Here is a 16,718-nt window from a genome sequence, read left to right as displayed (position 1 = left end):
AATAAGATCATTTTATTTTTATTTATTATTTTTTTAAAGATTTATTTATTTATTTGAGAGAGCGAGAATGAGAGAGAGCACATGAGAGGGGGGAGGGTCAGAGGGAGAAGCAGGCTCCCCGCCGAGCAGGGAGCCTGATGCGGGACTCGATCCCGGGACTCCAGGACCATGACCTGAGCCGAAGGCAGTCGCTTAACCAACTGAGCCACCCAGGCGCCCCATAAATAAGATCATTTTAAAACGTTTCTTCTTCAGATAATTAGTTGCTAGTGTATAGAAATTTTACTGCTCTCTGTACGTTAATTTTATATCTTGCAACTTTACTGAATTTGTTGCATAGATCTAACAATTTTTTTTGGTGGAGTTTTCAAGATTTTTATATATATTAATTTATGTCATCTGCTAATAGAGACAATTTTAGTTCTTCCTTTCCATTTCTGATATCTTTTATTTATTTCCTTTTTCTTGATTACTCTAGCTAGGACTTGAATAAGAGTAGTGAGAGTGGGCACTCTTGTCTTATTCCTGATTTTAGAGGAAAAACTTTCAATATTTTACCATTGAGTATGATGTTAGTTTTGGACTTGTCATATATGGCCTTTATTATGTTGAGGCACATTCCTTCTATACCTAATTTAAGAGTTTTTATCATTTAACAAATGTTGAATTTTATCAAATGATTTTTCTGTGTCTATTGATGCAATCATGATTTTTTTCTTAAATTCTATTAATGTGATATATCACATTTATTAATTTGCCTATGTTGAACCATCCCTGTATCTCAGGGATAAATCTCACTTAATCATGGTCAATGATCCTTTTAATTTTTGGAAGAGTTTGAGAAGGATTGGTGTAAATTCCTCTTTAAGTGTTTGGTAAAATTCACCAGTGAACCCATCTTGTCCTGGGTTTTTTTTTTTTTTTTTTGGTTTAGAGATTTTGATTACTGGTTCAGTCTCCTAACTAGTGTCTGTTGAGATTTTCTATTTCTTCCTGATTCAGTCTTGGTATGTTGCATGTTTCTAAGACTTCATCTATTTCTTCTAGGTTGTCCAGTTTGTTGGCATATAGTTGTTCATAGTAGCATTTTTACGGTCATTTATATTTCTGTGGTATCAGTTGTGATTTTTTTATTTATAATTTTGTTGATTTGGATCCTTTTTCCCCTTGGTTAGTCAAGTTTGGTTTGTCAGTTTTGTTTATTTTTTCAAAGAACCCAAATCTTAATGTCATTGATCCCTTCTATTGTTTTCCTATTCTCTATTTATTTATGCTTTAATCTTTATTATTTTCTTCCATCTGCTAACTTTTGGCTTAGTTTGTTCTTCTTTTTCTAATTCCTTGAGGCATAGAGTTATATTGTTTATTTGAGACCTTTCTTCTTCTTAAGGTAGGCATTTATTGCTATGACCTTTCCTTTTAGAACTGCTTTTGCTGCATCCCCTAAGTTTTGATGTGTTGTATTTCTATTTTTGTTTATTTCTAGATAATCTTTATTTCCTCTTTAATTTATTCTTCGATCCATTGGTTGTTTAGGAAAGTGTTGTTTAATTTCTATACAATTGTGAATTTCTAGTTTTCTTACTCTTATTGATTTCTAGTTTTATACCATTGTGGTCAGAGAAGATAGTATGAGTTCAATCTTTGATTTCCTAAGACTTGTTCTGTGACCTAACATATAGTCTATTCTATAAGGTCCATATGTGCTTGAGAAGAATGTGTATTCTAGTTTTGTAGGATAAAATTTCTATATCTGTCTGTTAGATCCATTTGGTGTAAAGTAGTTGTGCAAATCCACTGTCCCTTACTTATTCTGTCTGTATAATCTATCCATTATTGAGAGTGGGGCATTAAAATCCCCAGCTATTATTGTATTTGTTTTTATTTTACTTTCTAGTTCCGTTAGTTTTGCTTTCTATATTTATGTTTATATTTACTTTTTTCTATATTTATATTCTATATGCATAAATATTTACAATTGTTATATCTTCTTGATGGATTGACCCCTTATAATGACCTTCTTTGTCTCTTTTTACTGTTTTTAGTCTAAAGTCTATTTTTCCTTTTTTTTTTTAAAGATTTTATTTATTTATTTGTGTGAGAGAGAGAGCACAAAGCAGGGGGAGCGGCAGGCAGAGAAGGAGAAGCAGACTCCCCGCTGAGCAGGGAGCCTGATGTGGGACTTGATCCCAGTACCCTGGGATCATGACCCGAGCCAAAGGCAGACGCTTAACCGACTGAGCCACCCAGGCCTCCCTAAAGTCTTATTTTTCCTGACAGAAGTAAAGCTATCCCTCCCTTCTTTTTTGTTACCATTTACTTGAAACATCTTCTTCCATCCCTTCATTCTCAATGTGTGTTTTTATTTTTTTATTTTTTAAAGATTTTATTTATTTATTTGACAGAGAGAGACACAGTGAGAGAGGGAACACAAGCAGGGAGAGAAGCAGGCTTCCTGTGGAGCAGGGAGCCCGATGCGGGGCTCAATCCCAGGACCCTGGGATCGTGACCTGAGCCAAAGGCAGACGCTTAACAACTGAGTCACCCAGGCACCCCTCTACGTGTGTCTTTAAAGATAAAATGAGTCCCTTATAGGCAGCATATCATTGGATTTTTAAAAATCCATTCAGCCAAACTATGTCTTTTGATCAGAGAATTTTGTTTTTCTGTTATTGAGCTGTAGCAATTCCTTATACAATTTGGATATTAATTCCTTATCAGAAAGATGATTTGGAAATAGTGTCTCCCATTCCATAGGTTTCTTCTTCATTTTGTTGATCATTTCTTTTGTTGCGCAGAAACATTTTAGTTTGTTTCTACTTGTTTCTGTTGACTGTGCTCAGATCATATCTAAAAAAATCATTGCAAAGACCAATGTCAAGGAACTTCCCCTCTGTTCTCTTCTAAGAGTTTTATGTTTTTAGGTCTTTTTATTTTGTTTTTTAGAGAGAGAGAGAAAATGAGGCAGGCAGGGGACAGAGGGAGAGGGAGAGAGAGAGAATCTTACGTAGTCTCCATTCTCAATGTGGAGCCGGATGCAGGGCTCGATTTCACAACCCTGAGATCATGACATGAGCCAAAATCAAGAGTTGGATACTTAACTGACTGAGCCACCTAGGCACCCCTTTATGGTTTTAGGTTTTACATTTTAGTTCTGGTCAGGTGGGACCATATGCTAACCTCTGATTGGTCAAGGTCACTGGCTGGGCTCCTTGTCTGGGCAAGGCCTGGGGCTGGGTTCAGATTCAGGTGGGTCCATAGGTTGGGATCCCCTGCTGGGCAATGCTATAAGCTGGGATCCAAGGCTACCTAGGGTCACTGTTCAGGCTCCCTGGTTATGTGTGGTCAGAGGTCTATGCTCAGCCATTGTGCAGGGATTCTGGTTTGGTTCATTGCCTGACAGGGGCTATAGAATGGACTCTGTAGCTGTCTGGGTTCTCTGTCCATGCTTTTTGATCAGATGGGACTGGCAGCTATGCACAGCAATTGGGCAGGGCTGGGAATTTGCTTCCCTGCATGGGCGGGACCATAGAACATGCTCCATGACTAGTCCTGCCTATTGGCTGGAGACCCAAATCATGCAGAACTGCTATGAGTTACCTGGCCAGATGGGGCCATGAGCTTGGCTATGCAGATGGTCAGAGCCACTGACTAAGATCTCAGCTCAGGTACAGCTGCAAGCAGGAATGTGGCCCTCCAAGATCCAGATCTGAGTGCTGGGGGCACCTATCCCCTTATCCATCTCTTTTTGATCCCCACTGGTTGAATTGAGCACATTTTCCCAGTGATTCCTGTGAGGTGAGACCTGAATAGGCCTCCTGGGAAGCATCCTAGAATGCTGGGGTTGCTAGATGCCCACTTTGGACTCTCTTTTCTCAACAGAAAAACCATAAGCCCTCTCAGTGCAGCACTGTTTCTGCCTGGGGGAGTAGCAATGTAGTCAAGGTGAAACCACTTCCCCTACTCTTCTAATGAGGTTCTTCTCCATCTCTGTGGTCCAAGGGGATGCTTTGGTCTTACTCTTGGGTTCTGAGATTTTCACCATGGTATCTTGTCTATGGATAGTTGCTAGCTGGTCTTCTTTGAGGGTTATTGAAGTTGGGAATGACCTATGTCTCCATCTTGATGATGTAAACTTCCTTGATTCTATTTCTTTCTTTTTTTTTTTTTTAAAGATTTTATTTATTTATTTGACAGAGAGATAGAGAGAGAGAACAAGCAGGCAGAGAGGCAGGCAGTGGGAGAGGGAGAAGCAGGCTCCCTGCCGAGCAGGGAGCCTGATGTGGGACTCGATCCCAGGACCCTGGGATCATGACCCGAGCCGAAGGCAGCCGCTTAACCGACTGAGCCACCCAGGCGCCCCTGGATTCTATTTCTTTAATAATTATCAGCCTGTTTAAAATTTTTCTTTTGTAAGTCTCATTCATTTATTTATAACTTTATTTTTTTTAATATAGATTTGTTGGGATATAATTAACCCCAATCACTCCAAGAAAGTACCTCATACTCATGAGCAGGCCACTCACCATTTCCCCCTACATTATCATTACTGTTTCTAAAGTTAGTATTCCTTTGGATTTACAAAGTATTTATTATTTTCATTCTTTTAACCCTTTCCTCCATCTCAAAAAATTTTTTTCTGTTTTGCTCAAAAACCTCATTTGAATGTTTCTTTTATTGTAATTATGCTGCTAATGATTTATCTCAATTTTTGTTTGCTAAAATGGTTTTATTTCACCTTCATTTTTGAAAGATATTTTTCCTACCTATAGAATTTTAAATTGTTAGTTTGTTTTCTTTCAGCACTTTGAAGATAACATTCCAATGTGTTCTGGTTTCCATTGTTCCTATTGAAATCAGGTAGGAGTCTAATTGTTGCTCATTTGAAAATAATCCAACATATGTTCTCTGGCTACTTTATAAAGCATTTCATTTTGTCTTTATTTTCTGTAGTTTCATGATGATGTATCAGTCTGTGCATGTTATGTTATTTTTATCTCCCTGGATTTGTTTAACTCTTGAATCTGTGGATTGAACCTATGGCTTTGTTTTGGAAAAGTCTTGCCTTCATTTCTTCAAATATTGCAACACCCTATTCTCTTTCCCCTTTATTCTGTGATTCCAGTTTCTAAGCTTTAGGTCATCTCATTCTATTCTGTGTATCACATTTACTCATGTTTTCCCAACATTTTCCATCCCTTTTGTTTCATCATATTAACTTATCTTTTACTTCACTATTTTCCCATCATCTGGATCTAATTTATTGTTCTTAATTTCAGTTATTCTATTTTTTTTTTCAGTTCTGAGATTTCTATTTTGTTCTTTTTCAAGTCTTCTTCACCTCTCTTTTTAAAATAGTTTATACTTCGGGGCGCCTAGGTGGCTCAGTTGTTGAGAGTCTGCCTTCGGCTCAGGTCATGATCCCAGGTTCCTGGGATCGAGCCCCGCATCGGGGGTCCCTGCTCAGCAGGAGGCCTGTGTCTCCCTCTCCTACTCCCCCTGCTAGTGTTCCCTCTCTCGCTGTGTCTGTCAAATAAATAAATAAAACCTTTAAAAAAATAAAAAATAAAAATAAAATAGTTGATACTTCTGTGCTAAAATTTTTAATATTGTCTTATATCTCATTGAATATAGTAAGAATAGTCTGATAATTCCAAATTCTGCAGCTCTCGGGGTTGCTTCCATTGTCTCGTTTTTTCTGTTTTCTTATTCATGTTGTATTATCTCCTTGTCTAAGTGGTTATTTTTTTCTTACTCTATGTCACACAGTGTATTTTAAGGGTCGTACTACAGTAAGAAAGACAGTCGGGTATTGGTGGGAAAATATATGCAAAAATCAATGGAAAAGAATAAAGAAGTAGGCCCACACAAATACAGTCAATTGATTTTTGAGGAAGATGCAAAGGCAATTTGGTGGCAAAAGGACTGTCTTTTTAACAAAGGTGCCATAAGCAAAAACAAACAAACCAACCAAACCATACAAACAAAAAAACCCCAAACCCACAGAAAACAAACAAACCAAAAATGGATAGACACAGACATTGCACCCTACCCATAAATTAATTAAAAATGCATCTTACACATTAGTGTAAAATGCATGTCAATCTTTTAGAAGAAAATATAGGGGTAAATCTACATGACCTTAGTCTTTCTTTCTTTCTTTCTTTTTTTTTTTGAGAGAGAGGAGAGAGAGTGTATGAGTGGAGGGGAGGGGCAAAGGAGAAGGAGAGAGAGAATCTTAAGCAGGCTCTATGCTCAGGGTGGAGCCTATCTCTTCACTTGAACTCATGACGCTGAGACTGCCACCTGAGCCAAAATCAAAAGCGGGATGCTTAACCACCTGAGCTACCCAGGCGCCCCTAACCTTTGTCTTGATAATGAGATTTTAGATACAAACAAGAGCCTGATCCATGGGAGAAAAAAATGATACATTGGATTTCATTAAAATGAAAAACTTCTGGTAAAGACACTGTAAACAAAATTAAAAGATAAGCCACAAACTGTGAGAAAGCATTTGCAAAATACATTGCTGGTAAAGGACTTGTATCCTAAATATATAAAGAAAACTTGAAGCTCAACAATAAGGAAACCTACCAACTCAATTAAAAATGAGCCAAAGATCTGAACAACACTTAACCAAAGAAGAGATACAGATAGCAAATAAGCATATGAAAAGGCGTTCGACATCATTTGTCATTAGGAGAATGCAAATTGAAACATCAGTGTGGTACCACTATATACCTATTAGAATGACTAAAAAACAAAACAAAACAAAACCCTGACACTACCAATTGTTGGTAAGGATGAAGAGCAACAGGAACTCTCATTCATCACTGGTGGTTGTGCACATCAGTGCAGGCACTTTGGAAGATGGTTTGGCAGCTTTTTACAAAGCTAAACATACTCTTACTATACAATCCAGCAATCAAACTCCTACATGTTTACCCAATTGATTTGAAAATGTATGTTCCTCATAAAAGCCTGTATTTGAATGTTTATGGCTGCTTTTTTAGTAATTTTGAAAACCTAGAGCAACCAAGATGTTCTTTAGTAGGTGAATTAATAAACAAATGGTGTACATCCATACAATGGAATACTATTAGCAATAAAAGGATATGAACTATCAAACCATCCAGAGACATGGATGAATTTCGAGTTCATATTGCTAGGTAAAAGAAGCCAGTCTGAAAAGGCTACATACTGTATCATTCCATTTATATGACTCCCTAAAAGACAAACAGGTGAAACAAATTAGTGGTTGTAGGAGTTCTGGAGTGCATATGTGCTTTGAATGGGTGAAGCATAGGGGGTTAGGTCAGTGAAACTATTTTGTATAATACTGTAATGCACACCACTACATATTTTTCAAAACTCATCGAACTTTACAACAGAAGAGTGAATCTTAAGGCATATAAATTTAAGAAATCCTTTAGTTAGCCTCTAATTATGCTATGTGACAGTGCACACTGTGACAAAAGAACCTAACTGCATTAAAAATGTATGAAACAATCTCACTGAAGGGGGTGGGGGGAAAAGCTGACCTAAATAATTTCAGAAATGAGTCTGTAAGACTAAAGACAAAAGGAACTGTATAGAAGTAGTGTACTCTAGTTGAAAAAAACTGTCTTCAACAGGCATATGAGTTAACAATTCTGAAACAACTGTAACATTGAAGAGTTAAGGAATTGAGGAGTTAAGTAAATAGATGGTGGATGGTGGGAGTCAGTTTTCTTACTCTTGGCGTGGAAGGTTACAGACCATCAAGGGGAAGAAGAGGCAAGAATAATCGATATGGTAAAGGAGTAGAGTTGGAGACATCAGTATAAACTCCTGTTTAACAGAGATGGATATATATATATTTATGTATAAGTATATATATTCTGATTACTATGCATATATTTCCTTTCTTCATCAGCTGTGAGGGCCTAGAAGCAATGACACTCCTGTAGCAATGAACACACTTAACACCTAGATCTTGATTTATAATACCATTCTTCAGTAAAATAAACCAGGACTCCTTGGAGAAATGGCTTATTGTAAAACTGGGGCAGGACATATACAAGATGAACCCAGAATGTCTTATAGTGCCCAAAAGTAAGGAAGTGCTCAAACCAAACCAAAAAAACCAAAAAACCCCACATACAATCCCCATAAAACCCCATACAACAATACAACAACAGCTCCACAATGATGGTGGTATATCAAAGGGACACAGGAGTTGACTGAAAGGGCTTCCAATGGCCAAATTTGGGGCAATTTTAGGAATAAAATGAAGTAGTATTGGATTATAACACAAAGTGCAAAATAAATACCCATGAGTCTACACTGATACAAATAAATTATTGAAAAAATAAATAAATGGGAGAGAATAGACAAATGTCCCATGCAAAAGAACTCCTAATAATTTATGTAGACACTTTATGCCCTTAAAGGGGTAGAGCATAACTCCCATTTTTAAAGTATGACCTATGTAAAGTGACTTCCTTCTAAAGAGTATAGTGTAGAAAGGGGGAAAAAGATTAACTTTACACTAGAGAATCCTGATAAACGTAACTTCAATCAAGGTCAATATCAACGGTGAAGTCATGTTGATAGTATGCTTCCTTCATATGGTATGATGGAAATGGCACTTTACCTCTCTGGTCTTCCTCCAAAAAAACCCATAGGCCAGTCTAATCATGAGAAAAACAGACAAATTTCAACTGAGGGACATTCTACAAAATACCTGATTGGTATGCTTCAAAACTATCAAGGTCATTATAAACAAGGAAAGTCTAAGATAAACTATGCCTGCCAAGAGGAGCCTATGGAGAGAGACATGATGACTAAATGTAATGTGGTGTCCTGGACGGTATCTTGGAACAGAAAAAGGACATTAGGTTAAAAGAAAAAAAAAATAAGAAAATCTGAATAAAGTACGAGTTTCAGTTGATGATGACATATCAATATTGGTTCATCAAATGCAACATAATAATGGAAAATGTTAATACTAGGGAAGACTATGTGTGGGGTATATGGGAACTCTCTACTATCTTCACAATTTTCTGTAAGTCTAAATCTATTCCAAAATAAAAAGTTTATTAAAAATATAAAAATAAGTTTATTAAAAAAAGTTGGAAGTCTAAGATATCTCCTTCTAGGTAAGATTTTTTCCTTGCTTCTTCCATCCACTGAGGATTACTAACAATCCAAGGTCAGTTCAATAAAATTTCTGGGTTGGAGATTTTCTAAACTACACAGATGATTCAGAGTTGGGCTCTACACCTTTGGCAGAGGCATGGTTCCCTTTGTATTCACCTTTGTTCCTAGGATGCAGCCCTTTGGGTTACCAGGGCTTTACTCTCTCCTAGACTCCAACTTTTTTCCTTTCCTTTGAAGAGATTTTCAAAAGCACTTCAGCCTCTGCCTTTCTTACAGATCAGCAAATGCTCAGGGGGCAAAAGTGACCCCCAAAGTTAGGCTCCCCTGTCTTGATGCTGACCTCTTATAAATCTTCATTCTGGTAATGCGTTCATTATTTTGTTAGCTCTCTATTCCCTTCAATCAGATGATTTTATACTTTATCCAGCTTTTCTATCTACATTTCCTCAGCAGGAGGATTGGTTCAAAATGTCTAATAGCTTTATCTGCTGCAGAAATTCTAAAATTTTATTACTGTTGTCTCCTTTTTCTTTCTGTTGACTATTGTGGCTTCATTCTTTAAAAAATTCCTTAATATTATTTTCTGGGGGTATCTGGAGGTAGCATAGGGTAATGGGTTTTCAGCTTTCTTCTTTAAATACAGATTATTTTGGTGATAGCTAAAGAAAATTAGAATCATCAGATTGGTGTAGTCTTACTTAGAACAGTGTATCTGAAAATGAGAAATGAAGTAGGCAAAAGATGACTTTTAAATAACCACATCTAGGAAAAATTATATGGGGACTTAGAATAGATACATACTTATATATAAATACACAAATAAATATTTTCAATGTATATTCATATGGGCCAGAAAGCTGGTAGGTGCTAACAAAATACTTTCTTTTGTTTGCTGTATATCCCTGTGTTATAGATATGTTTCTAACCCTGTTGTGAAACATTAGTGTTCTTTCTCTAAGAGAGAAAGAAACACTTTTAAGTTATGAAGATAATTTCCACTTAATAGCCTCCTTAATAAAACATGTTACTTAAAGGAAAATGTGGTGTAGACCACTTCATGTTCTTAAAAACATTCTATGTCGAAGGAGAGGGGGGAAAGATGGCGGAGGAGTAGGGGACCCTATTTCAACTGGTCCCCGGAATTGAGCTGGATATCTACCAGATCACTCTGAGCACCCACGAAACCAGCCTGAGATGTAAGAAGATCTGGATCTCTACAAACAGAATATCGCAGGTGGTTGGTTTTGAGGTACAAAGTGGGGAGCCCTGATCCCGTGGGCAGATATCGGAGCATAAATGGCAGCGGGAGGGTGCCTGGCCATGGGGATCCTACATCACCGGTGGGCGACAGCCTCGTGTGCGGAGGACGGGGCACAGACTCGCAGACTGGTAGCGGTGGGGAAAGGACTTTAGGGCAGCCCCCGGGGCAGAAACCTGGAGCAGCTGGGTAGTGTGCGCGAACTGGGAATGGCTGGCGGTTTTAGAAGCACAAAGGGCAGAGACGTGCCCTGACCTGGAGACAGGACTGGGAGTGCTGCGGAGGGGCACACAACCCAGGCCACTGCAGTTTATAGCAGCACAGACAGAAATGGAGACGGTGTGGCCTGGAGAGCTCACTGAAGAACAGACTTCGGTCTCTCTGCTCTGAGGCAGAGGGCTGGAAATGGTCTCTTCTGCTCTGACTCGCAGAAGAGATGTGGAAGGCTGCCAGGGAAAGCCGCCAGAGAACAAAAGCCCCCAAAACTGATTCCTACTGAGCCCATCCCCCGCCACAGGGGGGGCAGGGCAACTCCTCCCAAACAGCGTTGCCTGAGTAACAGCGTGGCAGGCCCCTTCTGCAGAAGACAGGCTGGGAAAACAAGAGGCCAGCAACCCTAAGGTCCCAAGAAAACAGGTGCATCTTGCTTGGGTTCTGGTCAATAATTTGGACTCTATACATTCCCTCAAACACCCATCAACAGAATGACTAGGAGGAGGAGCCCCCAAAATAGAAAAGACTCAGAGATTATGACTTATGCTGCAGATTTACAAATGGATGCAGATATAACCAAGATGTCGGAGATGGAATTCAGGCTAGCAATTGTGACGACGATGGCTAGAATGGAAAAATCAATTAATGGCAACATAGAGTCTCTAAGGGCAGAAATGAAAGGTGAATTGGCAGAACTTAAAAATACTATCAATGAGATCCAATCCAATCTAGATAATCTAACAGCTAGGGTAACTGAGGCAGAAGAACGAATAAGCAACCTGGAAGACAATATAATAGATAAAAAGAGAAAAGAGGAGGCCAGGGAAAACCAACTCAGAATCCATGAAAATAGAATCAGAGAAATAGGTGACACCATGAAGCGTTCCAATGTCAGAATAATTGGAATCCCGGAAGAAGTGGAGAGAGAGAGAGGACTAGAAGATGTATTTGAGCAAATCGTAGCTGAGAACTTCCCTAATCTGGGGAATGAAACAAACATTTGCATCCTAGAAGCAGAGAGGACCCCTCCCAAGATCAAGGAAAACAGGCCAACACCCCGGCATGTAATAGTAAAACTTGCAAATGTTAGAACCAAGGAAACCATCTTAAGGGCAGTTAGGGGGAAGAGATTCCTTACGTACAGAGGGAGGAACATCAGAATAACGTCAGATCTATCCACAGAGACCTGGCAAGCCAGAAAGGCCTGGCAAGACATATTCAGGGTACTAAATGAGAAGAACATGCAGCCAAGAATACTTTATCCAGCAAGGCTTTCATTTAGAATGGAGGGAGAGATGCAGAGCTTCCACAACCGGCAGAAACTGAAAGAATATGTGACCACTAAGCCGGCCCTGCAGGAAATATTAAGGGGGGTTCTATAAAAGGAGAAAGACCCCAAGAGTGATTTACAACAGAAATTTACAGGGTCAATCTATAAAAACAACATCTTCACAGGCAACATGATGACAATTAATTCATATCTTTCAATAATCACTCTCAACGTGAATGGCCTAGACGCTCCCATAAAATGGCACAGGGTTGCAGATTGGATAAAAAGACAGGACCCATCCATATGCTGCCTACAAGAGACTCATTTTGAACCTAAAGATACATCCAGACTGAAAGTGAAGGGATGGAGATCCATCTTCCATGCCAGCGGACCTCAAAAGAAAGCTGGGGTAGCAATTCTTATATCAGACAAATTAGATTTTAAGCTAAAGTCTGTAATTAGAGACACAGAAGGACACTATAACATTCTTAAAGGGTCTATCCAACAAGAAGATCTAACAACTGTAAATATCTATGCCCCCAACATGGGAGCAGCCATCTACATAAGCCAACTGTTAACCAAATAAAGAGTCATATTGATAACAATACGTTAATTGTAGGAGACCTCAATACTCCACTCTCAGCAATGGACAGGTCATCTAAGCAGAAAATTAACAAGGAAACAAGAGCTTTGAATGCTACATTGGACCAGATGGACCTCATAGATATTTACAGATCATTCCACCCTAAAACAACAGAATACTCATTCTTCTCGAGTGCACATGGAACTTTCTCCAGAATAGACCAATCCTGAGACCAATCAGGTCTCAACCGATACCAAAAGACTGAGATTATTCCCTGCATATTCTCAGACCACAATGCTTTAAAACTGGAACTCAATCACAAGAAAAAATTTGGCAGAAATTCAAACACTTGGAAGCTAAAGACCACTCTGCTCAAGAATGTTTGGGTCAACCAGGAAATCAAAGAAGAACCTAAACAATTCATGGAAATCAATGAGAACGAAAACACATCGGTCCAAAACCTATGGGATACAGCAAAGGCCGTCCTAAGGGGGAAATACATAGCCATCCAAGCCTCACTCAAAAAAATAGAAAAATCCCGAATTCACCAACTAATTCTACACCTTAAAGAACTAGAGAAAAAGCAACAAACGATGCCTAAGCCATGCATTAGAAGAGAAATAATTAAAATTAGAGCAGAAATCAATGAATTAGAAACCAGAAACACAATAGATCAGATCAACGAAACTAGAAGTTGGTTCTTTAAAAGAATTAATAAGATTGATAAACCACTGGCCAGACTTATCCAAAAGAATAGAGAAAGGACCCAAATTAATAAAATTATGAATGAAAGGGGAGAGATCACAACTAACACCAAGGAAATAGAAACAATTATTAGAAATTATTATCAACAATTATATGCCAATAAACTGGATGAGCAATCTGGATGAAATGGAGGCCTTCCTGGAAACCTATAAACTGCCAGGTCTGAAACAGGAAGAAATTGACAACCTGAATAGGCCAAAAACCAGTAACAAGATTGAAGCAGTGATCAAAAACCTCCCAAAAAACAAGAGTCCAGGGCCTGATGGATTCCCTGGGAAATTCTACCAAACATTCAAAGAAGAAATAATACCTATTCTCCTGAAGCTGTTTCAAAAAATAGAAACAGAAGGAAAACTTCCAAACTCATTCTATGAGGCCAGCATTACCTTAGTCCCCAAACCAGGCAAAGACCTCATCAAAAAGGAGAATTTCAGACCGATATCTCTGATGAATATGGATTCCAAAATTCTCAACAAAATCCTAGGTAATAGGATCCAACAATACATTAAAAGGATCATCCACCACGACCAAGTGGGATTTATCCCCGGGATGCAAGGGTGGTTCAACATTCGCAAATCAATCAATGTGATAGAACACATTAATAAGAGGAGAGAGAAGAACCATATGGTTCTCTCAATTGATGCAGAAAAAGCATTTGACAAAATACAACATCCTTTTCTGATTAAAACTCTTCAGAGTATAGGGATAGAGGAAACATTCCTCAAGTTCATAAAATCCATCTATGAAAAACCCATAGCGAATATCATCCTCAATGGGGAAAAGCTGAGAGCCTTTCCCTTAAGATCAGGAACATGTCAAGGATGCCCACTCTCACCACTACTGTACAACATAGTACTAGAAGTCCTAGCAACAGCAATCAGACAACAAAAAGAAATAAAATGTATTCAAATTGGCAAAGAAGAAGTCAAACTCTCTCTTTTCACAGATGACATGATACTTTATGTGGAGAACCCAAAAGACTCCACCCCCAAATTACTAGAACTCATCCAGCAATTCAGTAATATGGCAGGATACAAAACGAATGCACAGAAATCAGTTGCTTTCTTATACACTAACAACGCAACTGTAGCAAGAGAAATTAGAGAAACGATTCCATTTACAATAGCACCAAAAACCATAAGATACCTCGGAATAAACCTAACCAAAGAGGTAAAGGATCTATACTCTAGGAACTACAAAACACTCATGAAAGAAATTGAAGAAGACACAAAAAGATGGAAAAATATTCCATGCTCATGGATTGGAAGAATAAACATTGTTAAAACATCTATGCTACCCAGAGCAATCTATACCTTCAATGCCATCCCAATCAAAATTCCAATGACATTTTTCAAAGTGCTGGAACAAACAATCCCAAAATTTGTATGGAATCAGAAAAGACCTGGAATCGCCAAGGAAATGTTGAAAAAGAAAAACAAAGCTGGGGGTATCACGTTGCCCGATTTCAAGCTATATTACAAAGCTGTGATCACCAAGACAGCATGGTACTGGCACAAAAACAGACATATAGACCAATGGAACAGAATAAAGAACCCAGATATGGACCCTCAACTCTACGGTCCAATAATCTTTGACAAAGCAGGAAAAAATATTGAATGGAAAAAAGACAGTCTCTTCAATAAATGGTGCTGGGAAAAATGGACAGCCACATGCAGTAGAATGAAACTCGACCATTCTCTAAGACCATTCACAAAGATAAACTCAAAGTGGATGAATGACCTCAATGTGAGACAGGAATCCATCAAAATCCTAGAGGAGAATATAGGCAGTAACCTCTTTGACATCGGCCACAGCAACTTCTTCCAAGATACATCTCCAAAAGCTAGTGAAACAAAAGCAAAAATGAACTTTTGGGACTTCATCAAGATAAAAAGCTTCTGCACAGAAAAGGAAACAGTCAACAAAACAAAAAGGGAACCCACAGAATGGGAGAAGATATTTGCAAATGACACTACAGATAAAGGGCTGGTATCCAAGATCCATAAAGAACTTCTCAAACTCAACACCCAAAAAACAAATAATCAAGTCAAAAAGTGGGCAGAAGATATGAAAAGACACTTCTCTGAAGAAGACATACAAATGGCTAACAGACACATGAAAAAATGTTCATCATCAAAAACCACATTGAGATACCACCTTACACCAGTTAGAATGGCAAAAATGGACAGGGCAAGAAACAACAAATGTTGGAGAGGTTGTGGAGAAAGGGGAACCCTCTTACACTGTTGGTGGGAATGCAAGCTGGTACAGCCACTTTGGAAAACAGTGTGGAGGTTCCTCAAAAATTTAAAAATAGAGCTACCCTATGACCCAGCAATTGCACTCCTGGGTATTTACCCCAAAGACACAGATGTAGTGAAAAGAAGGGCCATAGGCACCCCAATGTTCATAGCAGCAATGTCCGCAATAGCCAAACTGTTGAAAGAGCTGAGATGCCCTTCAACAGATGAATGGATAAAGAAGATGTGGTCCATATATACAATGGAATATTACTCAGCCATCAGAGAGGATGGATACCCAACTTTTACATCAACATGGATGGGCCTGGAGGAGATTATGCTAAGTGAAATAAGTCAAGCAGAGAAAGTCAATTATCATATGGTTTCACTTATTTGTGGAACATAAGGAATAGCATGGAGGACATTAGGAGAAGGAAGGGAAAAATGGGGGGGGGGAATTGGAGGGAGAGATGAACCATGAGAGACTATGGACTCTGAGAAACAAACTGAGGGTTTTAGGGGGGAGGGGGGATTGGTTAGCCCGGTGATGGGTATTAAGGAGGGCACGTACCTCATGGAGCACTGGGTATTATACGAAAACAGTGGATCATGGATCACCACATCAAAAACCAATGATGTATTGTATGGTGACTAACATACCATAATAAAATTAAAAAAAAAATTCTATGTCATATATATGATTATAGATACTGAATTTATATTATGATGACAAATATTTAAAAGTTTCTTTTGATAGTAGTACCTTATTAATTTTTCCCATTTTTAATTAAAAATCTGGATAACTAATGTTGATAACTGCCACTTAGGAAGCAAATAAAAATGATAAACACTCTTCATTCCTGAAACAATTCTTTCTGGGACCATCAGGTCTTTTTCTAAGTACTGTTGTATTTAATTATGGGTCATTGTTAATCAGTCCAGAAGTGCTTCTTCAAGCTGATTGACTGTCAACAATAATTATATATTCTTAAAGAGGTAAGCATTCTCCTTTATCTTATGGCAGAATTTCAGTGGTGCATTTAAAATGTATAAGGTAGGGTAGAAAGGGCAGTATGTCTTTGCAGACGTATTCCTTCATCTGAAATCAGTAGAAATGAGAAATGGTTACCAAAATGAATCAGTTAATATCATAAAGAAATGATTTACTTGTTTATCTATCTATCTATCTATCTATCTATCTATCTATCTATCTATCTATCTATCTATCTATCTATCTATCTATCTATC

The sequence above is a fragment of the Neomonachus schauinslandi genome, chromosome 8, assembly GCF_002201575.2.
Source record: "Neomonachus schauinslandi chromosome 8, ASM220157v2, whole genome shotgun sequence".
Taxonomy (NCBI): Eukaryota; Metazoa; Chordata; class Mammalia; order Carnivora; family Phocidae; genus Neomonachus; species Neomonachus schauinslandi.
This window is presented reverse-complemented; position numbering follows the sequence as displayed.